The following is a 14997-nucleotide window of genomic DNA, read 5'->3' on the forward strand; positions in this document are numbered from 1 at the left end:
ATGTAATAATTGCTTACACTTATAGCGCTTTTCTAGACACTCCACTCAAAGCACTTTACGGGGAATGGAGACTCACCTCCACCACCACCAATGTGCAGCATCAACCTGGATGATGCGACAAAGCCATAATGTGCCAAAACGCTCACCACACATCAGCTATCAATGGGGAGGAGAGCAGAGTAATGTGGCCAATTCATAGATGGGGATTATTAGGAGGCCAAGACCGGTAAGGGTCAATTGGAAATTCGGCCTGGACGCCAGGGTTACACCCCTACTCTCTCTTTCTCTTTTAAAGAAACACCCTGGGATTTTTAATGACCACAGAGAGTCAGGACCTCGGAAGGATGGCGCCTGTTTACGGTATAGTGTCCCCATCATTTTGTAGGACATTAGGACCCACACAGTGTGAGTGCCTCCTGCTGGCCCTACTAACACCTCTTCCAACAGCAACCTTAGTTTTTCCTAGGAGGTCTCCCATACAGGTACTGACCAGGCTCACACTTGCTTAGCTTCAATGGGTTGGCAGTTGTGAGTTGCAGAGTGATATGGCCGTTGGCCCTATCATCTTGAAGTTGGAACAAATCAGCATTGATGAGTGCATTTCAAACCTCAAAAGAATTAAAAGTACACAGTTACTTGTAAAACATCTAATTTATATCACAAAATAGACCAAAATTCCAGGTGGGTACTGGACCATGCTCTGAGATTCAGAATGAAGCAATGAAACGTATAATAATGTGTTGTTTCCTTATTACATTGTAACGAAGCAGGCAAGTAAATGCATCTCTTAATCCAGTAGAATTATTGTTTTCAACTTTGAGGTGGTTTTGCCGACAAATACAACTTAATTAACTGCATGCAAATCGCAGTGTAACATTTTTGTGGTGTAATGTCTGCAGCCCAACATGTACTTATTCACTTGTACATCACATTACATTTGTCATTATGGTGACTAGTGAGCAGGAAGGGCCACATCACGTCACAATTTAGGGAAACTGAATGCGTGTTTGTGACATGGCACAATTTGTGGGAAACTGAATGCGTGTTTACGACATGGCGACTTACAGTACTCTCACAAAATTCACCATTTTGTGCTTGATTTGTAATTTGTCAATTTCAATGTGCAGCACCCACCTGCATGATGTAACAGCAGCCATTTTGCACACATCAGCTATTAGTAGGGAGGAGAACAGTGATGAAGCCAGTTCATACATGGGGATTATTAGGAGGCCATGATTGGTAAAGGCCAATGGAAAATTTGGCCAGGGTACCTAAGTAACACACTACTCTTTTTGTGAAATGCCTGGGGATTTTTAATGACCACAGAGTCAGAACCTCGGTTTTACATCTCATCCGAAAGGCGACACCTTTTTAAAGTATAGTGTCCCTGTTACCATACTAAGGTGTTAGGACATGGGGACAGATGTGGCCCCATTAACATCACTTCCAGCAACAACTTTAGTTCTTCCTTCAGGGAATCTCCCATCCAGGTACTGTTACTGTAGCTTCTGTGGGTTTCCAGCTGTGACTTGCAGGGTAATATGGCTGCTGGCTATAATCCTACACATGGTTACTTTTATGCAATCATTTGAAAGTGATTGCCTTATGACAGACTAGGGTCTGTTTGCTGTTTTTATCTATAAATATATTTTTTTTTTCTTACTATTTGCGGCTTAAATTTCCCCCCTGGGGATGAATAAAGTATTTTTAATTGAATTGAAGGGTGAGCCAACCTTCCAATGATCTTTGAACTTAAATTACATACAGAATAGCTGAAATACTATTTTCAAAAACTATATATTTAGTTGCGATCTCCTTCTTGCAGTTTGCCAGTTTAAATAAAAACTGACTCTTCTCACAGAGTAGAAATAACACAGAACAGTTGAAAGAGTTTAACCAAGTGGATGGACCATCCCATTCCATGAGCTCTTTTAATAGAACACTGATAGAGCATTTTGCGAAAACCAAAATCCTTGAAAACTGGAGGCACTATTTACATATACAGTGTTTAAGTTTGTATACACAGGTGACAAAAAACGTAGTCTTATTTCTCATTGTTACACATGCATTGAGCAAATTCTGGTTAATTTTAAATTACATATTTTTAGAATCACCTGTACCATTGTCACTCAATCATATTGTCACCTGGTTAAACCATCTTAACCATTTTCTATCATTTTCTAACTATTCAGATGGCAAAAGATTAATTTAAGAAAGCACTGATAATCCATCTTTACAGTATACAGTACTTTTAAAAAACATTTATTTCACTTAATTTACTTTTGTATACCACCTATATGCTGAAGAATGCAGTTTCTCCTTTACTTTTTATTAGTTCTTACTTTTGTCATAGAGTATCTGACAATGCTAATGAAAAACCAGTACTGAATGAAAGAATTGAAAGTTAATAATAAATTATATTTAAAAATAAAGCATATGTCCAGTATATATGTCAAGTTTGAATAGCTGCATAACTCCTCAGGAGACGGCAACTATTTTATATGTATCAGACCCAGAATTTCTGCATAACTGTATGTAGGACAGTACTCAGTCTGCAACACTGGTGTAATGGTGATTTTGTGTTATATGGGGGTCTATAATGGGATTGTGAAAAGTTATTCTGTTGTAAATACAACAGACCAACTTTTCAAAGACACACGCTATGAATTATTTAGGTGTTAATAGGTATTAGCCTATGACAATACAATTTTGGAATAGGCAACAAAGAAATTTAATCAGAGTATTACAATATTAAGCAGATAATATTATAGGTTAATACCCAAGTGTTTCAATTCACTACTAATAGACTAATAAGGATAAGGGCAATGTTAGAGAGAAAGAGAATTAATGCAATGGGGAGTATAATGTAACTGAAAACAATATTAATGGAACGGTTAAATGATTATCTCCAATTCTTTTCTGGTATCAAGATAACCTACATTTTTCAAGCCAAGGGTCATTCTTTTGGTCATTCATTTATTTGCTATGAGCCTAGATGTTGCAAAATTTCAATAGAATACAACGCAGTCTATCTTTCTCAACAGCCTATATCTATTTGAATTCATAAAAATGTATACCACAAAACAATGGAGTTTTAATTTAATCTTATTTTCAGTATAGATAAAAATAAAAGCTGACAATATACTGTATGGGGATGGGATTAGGCAAAACAACACAACTGGTCTGTTTTAAGTACAGGATCAATTGTGATAAAAGAGCAGTGAAATGCAGTTAGCTCTCTATCTGCAAGGAATCTGATTCCACAAAGGCTAATTTCTCAGACCATTTAATGTTACAACATACAGTACCTACAGTATATAATGTTACCTTCAATTATTCAGATGCTGATGTTCGGATTTATTTCCCTAACAATTTTAACATTGCTCTTTTGTATGTTTCTGTCCATGTTTAGCAGATAAAATTACAATTTATACAGTTTGAATATAAAATGACAGGTGATGCTATTGGTGTAACGTGTAATTTGACCAATAGTGTAATGTGCTTGACTTTCACATCTTCATCAGTAGTTTGGGGATTAGGTCAGCCTCTCAGGTGTTTTTGTCTAGTCCATTTTAAACTCGTGTCAGAAATACATACCTATACAACCTAATCTTTTTTATAACCTTGGTAATTTTGCCCATTATAGCCCATTTTGTCCAAGGCAGGTGCAGTAGGAATCCATTCTGTGGAAAAGAGAGCCACACCCCGTTAACCTGGACACCCTGAGGATTCCTTCACTTTCAGTCTCTGATTGAGAGCTCAGTCCACAGCTATGCTGACTCTGGGTTCTGGAAGATGAAGGGCAACTAGAGGGTGGGTCACTTTGTGAACTGCTCCCTTCAGACATCTCCCCCGGATGATTCAAAGGGCTCCTGGGTATCCCTTGCCAAAGTGTTGAAACTGGGAGACCGAGTTGACAGTGCACACCTGGCGGAACCCTATGCGGAGCAGGGGAGTCAAGGCAGGAGAGCTTTTTGATGAGTCCAAAATGTTTGGACTCATCAAACCTTAAACAGAGAAAAAAACAGCAGGACAACAGACAATATTAGACAAGACAGCATTAAAGGTATTTGAATAGTATTTGATGACAACACAGTGGATCAACAACAGGTATTTATGTACAACATAGAAAATGGCAGTAAGCGGGACATTGACGTTGAAGCTGAACTTGTGACCATCAAAATAGAGGTAAGGACTATAGAAAAAGAGTTCCATGAGTTGCTGGAACAGCAATCAGAAACCAGCTTGAGAAAAACATACCTGTATGTGGCTTGTGACCTTTTCTGCACAGCTGGTCCTGGCCTGGCCCATTTGGGCTCAGTGGTCATGAACTGCACAGGGAATCCAGTGTCATGGTTACATCTACACTGTGGGCTACATCAATTCCCCCTTACGACCATCCTAATGTAATTAGCTTTGGAGACTCCATTGTGCAAAACCTGGATGCTGTGATAGATCTGTGTAGTCTTAAGGATTTTAATGTTCACTGTTTCCAAGTTTCTTGGCTAGAGCTCCAAGGAAACTGATTGACTGATGACCGATTGATGCCTGACTGAATGGAAGTCAGACTCCAAGTGTCATCTCCCAAATTTCCCATTGGCCCTTACCAATCATGGCCTCCTAATAATCCCCATCTATGAATTGGCTTCATTACTCTGTTCTTGTCTCCACTAATAGCTGATGTGTGGTGAGTGTTCTGGCACAATATGACTGCCGTCGCATCATCCAGGTGGATGCTGCACATTAGTGATGGAGTCCCCATTACCTGTAAAGCGCTTTGAGTGGAGTGTCCAGAAAAGCGCTATATACAGTAAGTGTAAGCAATTATTATTATTATTATTATTATTATTATTATTATTGAACAGTGCCATGCTAAAACTATGATAATTCACGCAGGCAGAAATGATATTCAACAAAGATACTCAGAAATTCTAAAGAAACACTTTAGAATTATACCATAAACTTAAGCGCTCTACCCTCAGGATGATCATCTTTGGACCACTTCCCATTTATCATTGTGGCATTGAGGCATTCAGTCATCTCAGTCCCCCTAACAACTGGCTTAAAACGTGGTGCCTTTGCAAGAACATGGATTTTATTGATAACAGAGTTGTTCATCTTAGCCAGCATGGAACATCCAAATTGATAGACAATATACTAATTGACAATAAACTACATGAGTACACTAAAGAACGTATACTTGAAAATGTAATGCACAACAGCCACATTAGTGTTAACTATATTCAACCAACCAGTAATTTTTAGTAGAAAATTCAAAAAGAGAATGTCACACTTTAGAGCCAAAGTAAGCAGTTTGATTAATATCCCTTTAAAGCATCAGAATGCAATGAAACATTCTTGTTTTAAAGAAAAAAATGTAGGATGACACTTTTAAATATAAGAGCAAGTTGCCACTTGTTCAAATTATTAATGAGCATACTTTTCAACTTCCATTGTTATGCAGATGATACACAGCTACTGCATACCTATCTGTAGAGCCAGATAACACCACTGCTCTAAATTCCTTGATAAACTGAATACCAGTATTGTAAATTGGATGAATAATATTTTCCAAAAACTTGAAGACAAAATAGAAATTCTTATTGTTGGCAAAAATTATTAATAGAGGAAAAAAATATAAAGTAAATTAGAAAACCTGGCTCCACAGATTAAGCCCGTAGTGAGAAACCTAGGTGTTATTCTTGATTTGGAGTTGTGTTTTAAACATCACATTGACAATGTCACTAAGACTGCTTTCTTTCACCTGAGAAATATTGCATGAGTTAGACTTTACCTTAGTCTGCAAGTTGCTATAAAGTTGACGCATGCTTTTGTTTTCTCTCGATTAGATTTTTGTAATTCACTATCTAAAACAACAGGTTTGTTCACAACGCTGCAGTCAGGGTACTAAAAGGAACTAGGATGAGAGATCATATCACACCTGTTTTGGTATCATTATACTACCACTACATATTCAACAGGCAACTTCACTGAGCAGTTGTAAGAAGCAGCTCATACACTTTTTTAATTTAGCTTTTAGAAAATATTTGTCTTATTGCTGGTTGTTTTTTAATTATAATTGTATTTTTTATTTTACATATTTTATTTTACAATATTTACAATATTTTATATTGACCTTTTATTTTGTATAATTACTATTTTACTTCAATTCCTTGTTATTACTATTTTGTTTGTATATCCTTTTGCTAGTAATATTGTCGTTATTTATATGTGTACTCACATATTTTTACTGTTAGAATTATTATATTTTTATCATCATTTATGATTGCTCTGTAAAACACTTTGAGATGCATTTTAATGTATGAAAGCGGCTATATAAAATAATAAATGCAGTTTATTATTATTATTACTACTACCTGTCATTATCTATGAATACAAAGTTCCAATCACATATTCCCATCAACAGAATTAGAAATCAAAGTTTTCATCAAATATTTGTAATTATTCCTCTTCATAAACGTTATTACAAACAGTACATTGTATTCATTTCATTCTTTCATGGTCACTATTGCAGTTTAACACTTTCTTTTAAGCAAAGGTTTGGTTAAATGTAGTCATTTTAATATACAGTACTGATCTACATTTATCTCCCTACACCGCCATATGGAGTGAATAACAGAAATGTTTGCATTAATTTAAAATCAACCTCACACTTTTTTCAGACACAACACCTTTGTGCCAAAATTCTAAATTGGTTCAAATTCTTTTACTATTTTTTATAGGTAAATGTTACTTTCACGTTGCTTTTTGTATTCCTTCATCTCAGTACGGGTCTGTGGTATACTGTATATACTGATGGAAAAAAGAAATGCAACACCTCCTCCTCCACTCTCTGGCTGAAGAGTGACTCATCCATGAAGAGGAGCTGATGCCACTGCTGACAAGTCCATCGCCCTGATGATGATGTCTGGCCCTGATGATGATGTCTAGGAGATGTGAGCAGAGGGCCTCTGACACGTCGCATTGCTATAAGACCACCAGCATGGAGCCTCACTGTCCTGTCACTGATGCGGGCATTGTGTCTTGTCTACTGGCAGTTTCAGCAGAAGTACTGGTGGCAGATCTGAAACGATCTCTGAGATGGACCAGTCTGATGGGTCCTGCTCTGGTGTGGTCACTCAAGGGCGACTGGAACTTGGACGGTCATCTGTCCTGCAGGTTTGCTGAAACCTTCTCTGCAGTCGGGACACAGTGGAGTGGCTTACTCCATAGTGTCTGGCAATGCTGGCTCATGGCATGCCTGTCTGCAGCATACCAATGGCCCTCTCCCTTGCTTCTGGTGACATTTGAGGCATTATGAAATGCAGACAAAACTGACTTAGTGTTGCCTTTTTCTTGCAGTTACTGAAGCTTTGAATTAAGGACGTTTTAAAGGTGACCTGATCAGGCATTGTTCCACTTGGACCTCATTGGGTAAAAGTGCACCTAACAAGCTTTCGTGTGATTGCCAATTGCAATGCCTCCCTGACCTCACTGTATTGCTGGTCAGAGGGCTAAAAACAAGTTGACAACTTTTTGTGAAAGTACATAAGCTATAACTACAGTATTCTCATTTCAGAAAATGTTGCATTACTTTTATTAATCAGTATATATATTTTTGTACATTTCAACAATTGTAAATAATATGCTTTAGAGAAAGAAAATGCTTCACCTAGATACTGCTTTTTACAGTTCCAGGTCTGTGTAATCAGAAATTGACATTTACAGGGAAATGTCTACTGTCTTCTGTTCCAAATATTACTTACAGTGTATGTCCCAGATGGATTGAGCTGTGGACCTATAGTACTCTGTGCCTTGGTTATTAAAGTAGACTGTTCTGAAACATTTGCCACTCCAAATATCTTTTTTAGTTAATAATTTTGTAAACATGAAAAAATAACTCCAGAGGCATTTTAGTGGCTACAAGCTATAATGGGCATCAAAAGAGATACTGATTACGTTTTTTGTGTAATTTTGAGAGATTTATCACTATGACTTTGTGTGACTTTGACCACTCACTTGCTTAAGTATTAAAATAATTTTGTTAATTATAAAGTTGATTTGGCCCAGTGATAAGGTGTGTTGACCTGTTAAAGGTGGAGTCTGGTGAAAACATAAGAACTGTTATGCCCAAAGTAATGTTGTTGTTAGGCCAGGAGTTCCTGATCGAGTTGATGCTCCGACGGCTGTTTTTGGCTCGGGTGAGGACCCTGTCAATAACGCGGGTGAGTTATCCTCTGTCGATGAAAAAAGAGTGCATTTTGAGTGCTTGGTTCTGGAAATCGATGTCATCACTGCAGATGACAGTTTAAGGAACTGTGAAAAAGGGAGAGAGTTTTTAGTGTGTTTGGGGTGAAGTGAGCTGTACAGAAGATAGCTGCGTGAATCTGTGGGTTTGTAATAGACCAAAGTAGAGAGTTGGGGATGGTTGATGGATAGGTTTATGTCTAGAAACGGAAGAGTAGCAGGAGATATGTTAACTGTATATTTAAGGGACAGTGGAAGTTGATGAAGTGATGCAGAAAGTGCTATAGGTGGTCACGGAAGAGGTGTTAGTGGGGCCAGCAGGGGGCGCTCACCCTGCGGTCTGTGTGGGTCTTAATGCCCAGTATAGTGATGGGGACACTATACTGTAAACAGGCGCCGTCCTTCGGATGAGACGTAAAACCGAGGTCCTGACTCTCTGTGGTCATTAAAAATCCCAGGGCGTTTCTCGAAAAGAGTAGGGGTGTAACCCCGGTGTCCTGGCCAAATTTCCCATTGGCCCTTAACAATCATGGCCTCCTAATAATCCCCATATATGAATTGGCTTCATCACTCTGCTCTTCTCCCCACTGATGGCTGATGTGTGGTGAGCGTTCTGGCGCACTATGGCTGCCGTCGCATCATCCAGGTGGATGCTGCACATTGGTGGTGGTGGAGGGGAGTCCCCATTACCTGTAAAGCGCTTTGAGTGGAGTGTCCAGAAAAGTGCTATATAAGTGTAAGCAATTATTATTATTATAATTAGAGAATGTGGTTGTCAGTGGTAGGATCCTGTTGGAGAGGAAGGTAATCAGAAGTGTTGGTTAGTTGTCTAGAGCACTAGTTCTCAAACTTTTTGGACCAAGTACCACCCCTGATCAAACCAAAGCATCCAAGTACCACCTACAAGTCATCTTCTCATAGGAACCCCAGAAATTCTCAATGACCAACATGAGCATGCGTGTGCGCACACACTCACATACACATATAATAAATATTATAATAATAAACTTTATTTGATATAGCACCTTGTACGCATACCAGTTTTTACAGTTTAAACCACTGGTCTAGAGGCTTCATTAATATATAGGTCCTTTCTCCACACCACAACAGCACCTCCTTTGGCAGCTGGTTTGATGACAATATCATCTCTATTGAGGAGAGATTGGAGCACCTCCTTGGGTGAGGTTACACCTGTATTTACTGGGTATAGAAAGGGTCTTGGGAGCTTGATTGATGCATTGGTTAAAGAAGTAATCAACTGGTTGAAAGCCGCTGGAGGGGGGAGTCCAACAGTTCTGTTTAGGATTAATATTGTTAATGGCATCAATAACTGGGTTGTTGTCAGCTGCCTGTGAGGAGGAACCATCAACAAAATGTGCTCTGAGATGAATCCTGTGGTAAAAGCGGTCAACTTCGGTTTGGGGGATGTCCAGCTTCTTGGGGACTGGTACAAAGCTAAGGCCTCTGCTGAGAAGAGATCACTTATCTTTTGAAAGGGAAAAATCAGAGATTATAATAACAACCTGGTTAGGATTGGTGGAGGTGGTTGGGGTGTTTTTTTCTTAGAAGATGATTGAGATTTTTATCCTTCTCTTAATTGAGGAACTGGTAGAGTTGGTGTCATGAACAGTTCTTTCTGGGCCCTATGCGGACGACCCGATCCGGAAGGTGAAGAAACAATAGGGAAAAATATCATGCAGGAGAGGGTCAGGAGACAGGGGGGCGTGTCCGAGGTGAGCAGGTGTCCAGGGGAAGTGAGTCCAAGGCAAACAATCCAAGCATAAATCAAAAAGGAAAATCCAATACGGGAGGCATAGTCCAAGACCAGGGGATCCATCGAAAGTAATTAAAAACCAGAGCCGGGTCGGGACCGGCGGGGCAGGGAATCAGGAACAGGAAACCAAAACCATAACGGAGCCAGACTGGCAGGACCCCGGGCTCTCACGAAATGGGATTCAATGAGAAGCCTTGGACAAACACCTGCATCTGGCTTTAAAGGTGGAACTAAAGAGGGGCTGGAATAAGGAACAGGTGTGGGGAATGGGACAGAACAAGGAAGGGCTGGAGCGCACTTAAGAAAAGGAATAACGATCGTGACAGTTGGGAGTTGAGGGATCTGATGAGGTTAGTTATAAAGGGAAGATGATGTGGAGCTGTGAGCCGTAAAAATTCCTTGCCTTCTTTGATGGTGTTGCCAGAGAGGGTAATCTGTTGTTTGAGAGAGAAAATGGTAGAAAGCATTAGTTTCCTAGAAAATTGTCTTTGTGTGTTACTCTGAGTGGTGTCAAGTCAAACAAAAAGGGTTACATTTCATGCAAAATTCTTTTATTATAACGACAAAATCTGTAAAGGAATATGAAGTGGTTAGAAAGCCTGGTCTTGTAACAGATTGCTGTGAAGAGATGGAATGCTGATTTAGGAAGAGATGCATATTAGTACAAGATAACCACAGAGAAAATAAAACTTTCCCAAAAGGCTTCTTGATTAATAAGAGCCGTGCAGCTGATCACCACTTTTTGCAGGAGCATCAAAATCTGTTGAAAACTGTGTTGTGGCGATCCGTAATACCCATCTCAAGTGGTGGGCACAGCTGCGATCTGTGACATGACTTGTTGATGTTCATCAAGCTGAATGTTTGCTTTCACACATAAGTAGATCTGAATAATACCAATATCTTTTGAGCTGCTTGCCGAATGCGGGGAAACTTGAGTACAGTTCTGGAACAAAGACACCTTTTCCTTGCAGTTTAATTCGTTTAAGTGAGCGACTGTCCACAGCGAACGCAAAGAGCCAGTCTGAACCTCTGAGCTCGGGGGAAATCCACAACTTTCCCAAGGTTCTCCAAAAATGAGTCGATCTCCCCTCTCAGCTCCACACTCACTTGAATACTTTTCCCAAGCTAAGCCAACGGACATTTGAATGATAGAGTAAGTCATGGTGATCTGCGTGAATATCTTCCAAGAACCTGAATGAACTGACAATGATTATCTGTGGATATACTGTATATAGTGCTTCAGAAGTACTCCAATAGTATGAGGATTTTTGCATTGTGCTACTTTGTACACTATTTTGTATGATGAAAAAAGAACTTTGCTGGGGACTGTAGTTTGGTTAGAAAAAGCAACTTTCTGTCCATTCATTAAACTTGCACGAAAAATACTCAAGAAGCTTATTTATCAAACTACTGTGAACAGTTTCCAAATGACCTTTCAATTTACTGGGGAGAATGCTCTCAGCAGCCAACACTTTAAGGCAGACAACACAGACAACTTGTTTGAGATCATCTGAAAAGAGCCAATCTGAACAAAGTATTTGAATCTTACCAAGAGTGTTTGCTAGTGTAGTTTTGTAATTCCAAAAGGGATTCCTGACCCTTATACATAGTTTTATACACATTGCCGCTTCTTTTGAGAATATACTGTATATGATAATCCTTTAAATGTATGGGTACATACATAAACAACGATCCTAAATGGAGCACTAACACTGACCGTATGGTCACGAAAGCACAGCAGAGGATGTTTTTTCTTTCTTACTTACTTACTGAGATGGCTTCTCGAACCGAAGCTATATATAGTAATGCAATTCCTCTGTAGTTTGTACACTGCATTGGATCTTCCTTTTTGACATTGAACATAAAGCCACTGTGGAAAATACATTTATTTATCCTGCATCGAAGTTTAACTTATATTATAAGAGACTCCTTCCATTCATCAGGAACTACTTCCTTTCTGAAGATTAATTTTATGAGATGGTACATTTTCCTATTTGAAAGAATGTTATAAATTTTATAAAAACTAACAAACTGCTTATCTTTTAGTTTCCTGACTGCTTATAACCCTGGCAAATGGAAGAATAGCAGGGGACATCTATAGGTCAGTGGACAAGTACAGCTCATGTCTTAACTATAGTAAAAAGGGAATTAGAATGTCTTGTTTTGCAAATGTAAGCAATAACAAGTCTCAATAAGGAGTTGTTTTCCACTATCTAAGATTGACTGAAACTGATGATTCGTTTTAGGAATTAGGTAATCTATGTTAAAGGTAGGAAGTTTGTCTGTTACTGTGTATAAAAAGTGCTGAGCAACATCTTTCACAGAGACTAGCTTTTACAAGCTGATCTCCCTTATGTTGTCGAATAAACAGCTCTTCTTTCACCAACACCCGGACTCTGACATTTTAATGTTTCTACACAATTAAGTGTATATGTATATGTTGTATGTATGTCTCTTCTGTGTTCTTTGCTGTCCCAAAAGCAAATTCCACCAACTACTGTTGTGTGGCAATAAAGAAGAAATAAGGACGAAAGAAAGCAAGAAAGAAAGAGACTGCAATATTTGTCTCACTACACCAGGTGGCAGTGTTGTAACAGAAAGAATAAGGTTCTGGATCCCTAGATGAAGTTAAACAGATTAGTTTATTGCATGCAAGGATCAATAAAGCCGAAGTCTTGTTTCCCGCAAGAAACAACAAAACCGAAGTATTGGTCAAAGTGCCGGTACAAACGTTAGGTTTATATAGTCCTTCCTTGCTGTTCTGACGTCATTCGTTCTTATGGTAAAGAGGGGGGGGTCATGGTATTTGGCCAGTTAAGAGACCCCTGGCCAAATGGTCAGTTTAAGATTACGTACCCAGGGGGTTTTAGCTCGCATCTGGAATCCTTATCAGTTAACCCCCTTTCCTGCCATAAACTCCAGCTTGTTGTTTAGAAGTCTTAACCTCATACAGAAAAGGATTTAATTTAAACCCATCTTCACATCTTTCTTCATTCCCCCTTATAAAATATGGCATACGTCAGTACTGCCTATTTTTTACACATACAATGTCAGGGCAGATTTTTCCTTTCTAGGTGAACAGGGATGCATTGCCATGACATTGTGCGTTCCACGGTTACAACAAGATGTGATTGATGTTTTCATACAAGTGATAGTTACATTTATAAACAGAAAACAATCCTAATTCTACAAATAAATAAAGTCCTACCCCACGACCCAAACGCAGACCTCAGCCATGTGGAGATCTATCATCAGGATCTTGGAATAGCAATATTGACCCAACTCTGATTATCATTTTTTTGGCTGATAGATATGCCAATACCCGGAATGTATTGATACCATATCCCCAGTAATGCTCCTCAGGCCTAACAAGCACACTGTTGATCCAATTTAGGAAGCATCAGACACAGAAACAGTAACAACATCCTTCTTTCTGTTCACTCAGTCTCTGGCTCGGTGAAAGTGCGATGCGTGGGTCCAGTACTCAGATGGCACAGTCAGTAGTTAGTGGCACTTGATATTCCCTCCCAACAGGATTGCAACGTCTGGCAGGGTATCTCTCCTTCACCTACACCCACTCGCCAGGTATCCGATCGTGTCTCCCCTCTGCTGGAGGTCCCCAATTTTCCAGCACCTGTTCACGAGCCCTGTGCACCGCTTCAGTTAACAAACCTACAATACTGTAATAGAGAGTTAGTAAATTCAACAGTCCGTTAGCCAAACTTAGCCTCTAGGGAGTTTCTTTGGCTGCCCATGATGATCTCAAATGGGCTCAGTCTCACAGTTCCGTTTGCTCCAGCCCGCAAACTGCACAGGACCGCAGGTAGAGCATCTACCCACGGTGTTCCTTCAGTTGATATTTCCTTAGTTGGTCTTTCAGACTGTGGGTGATGGGGGCAATGTGACTTCCACCTCACCCCTAGTGAGGCGATTACAGCCTGTCACACATTCCCAGTGTAGTATGCCCCTAGATTAGTATCCAAGGGGCAGGGCCGTCCACACCACGGGATCATCTTTGTCATACACCTGGGTATCCGCCAGCATGAATTTCTGGCTCCAAAATGGCATTGGGCTGTGAGAGCATGCAGGGCATCTGGTGTGCTGACGGCCCCACACCCCATCATCACATTTTTTCTAACCACATCTATTAAAGGCTTAAACCTGAATTCTCCCTTTTCCCCAATAGAGGTTTTACAGGAGTCTCAGACTCCTGCTCTCCCAGTGCCGCTCGCCTGGCATCTGCATCTGCTGAGTTGTTACCTTGAGTTACCGAAATTCTTTATTTATTGTGTTATTTACACCTTACTTCAGCTGCTTCAGTCGGCAGCTGTAAAACTACAAATCTGTTCAGAGACAAATCCAGTATTCTTAACTGAAGTCCCTGCTATTGTGAGAGAATTCTATTTCTCCATAGCCATCTAGAATTGTGGCCTACATGCAACAAATACATACATTATATACATATATAGTAATTACCCCTTTAACATCTTTCTTTTTACAATCTTCCATCAGTGCTCTTAACTGGCTTGCTGTGCTGAGGCAGTGAAGGGGCATTTTTCCGATTGTTAGCACCTCAAATTCTGTTGTAACAGCTCAGCCTGTTCTCTGTTCTCCCTCATGCATCAGAGAGGACCCATACGTAAACAGTATTACATTTTCTTAAATTTTCATGGTCCCTCACCTTTTGGCTACAGCATCTTATGGTATAATAGTGCCTACCTCCATGCTCCTGCATCAGCACAGCCACCCAGAACCCATTTTCCACACTTACATACAAAGGAATGGTTGATCATCTGAGGAAACCCCAGTCTCAGCACCTGTAAGAGAGCTTGTTTCAAATTATTACAGGCGGCTTTTGCTGCTGGAACCAAGGCAATCTTGTCCTTGTACTGCACTCCCACCTTAAGCAGATGTGATAAGAGTTGTGCTCACCCCATAAAAACATTGCACCCAGGCCTGTTAATATTACACAATGC

Source organism: Lepisosteus oculatus, chromosome 12 (assembly GCF_040954835.1).
Source record: "Lepisosteus oculatus isolate fLepOcu1 chromosome 12, fLepOcu1.hap2, whole genome shotgun sequence".
Taxonomy (NCBI): Eukaryota; Metazoa; Chordata; class Actinopteri; order Semionotiformes; family Lepisosteidae; genus Lepisosteus; species Lepisosteus oculatus.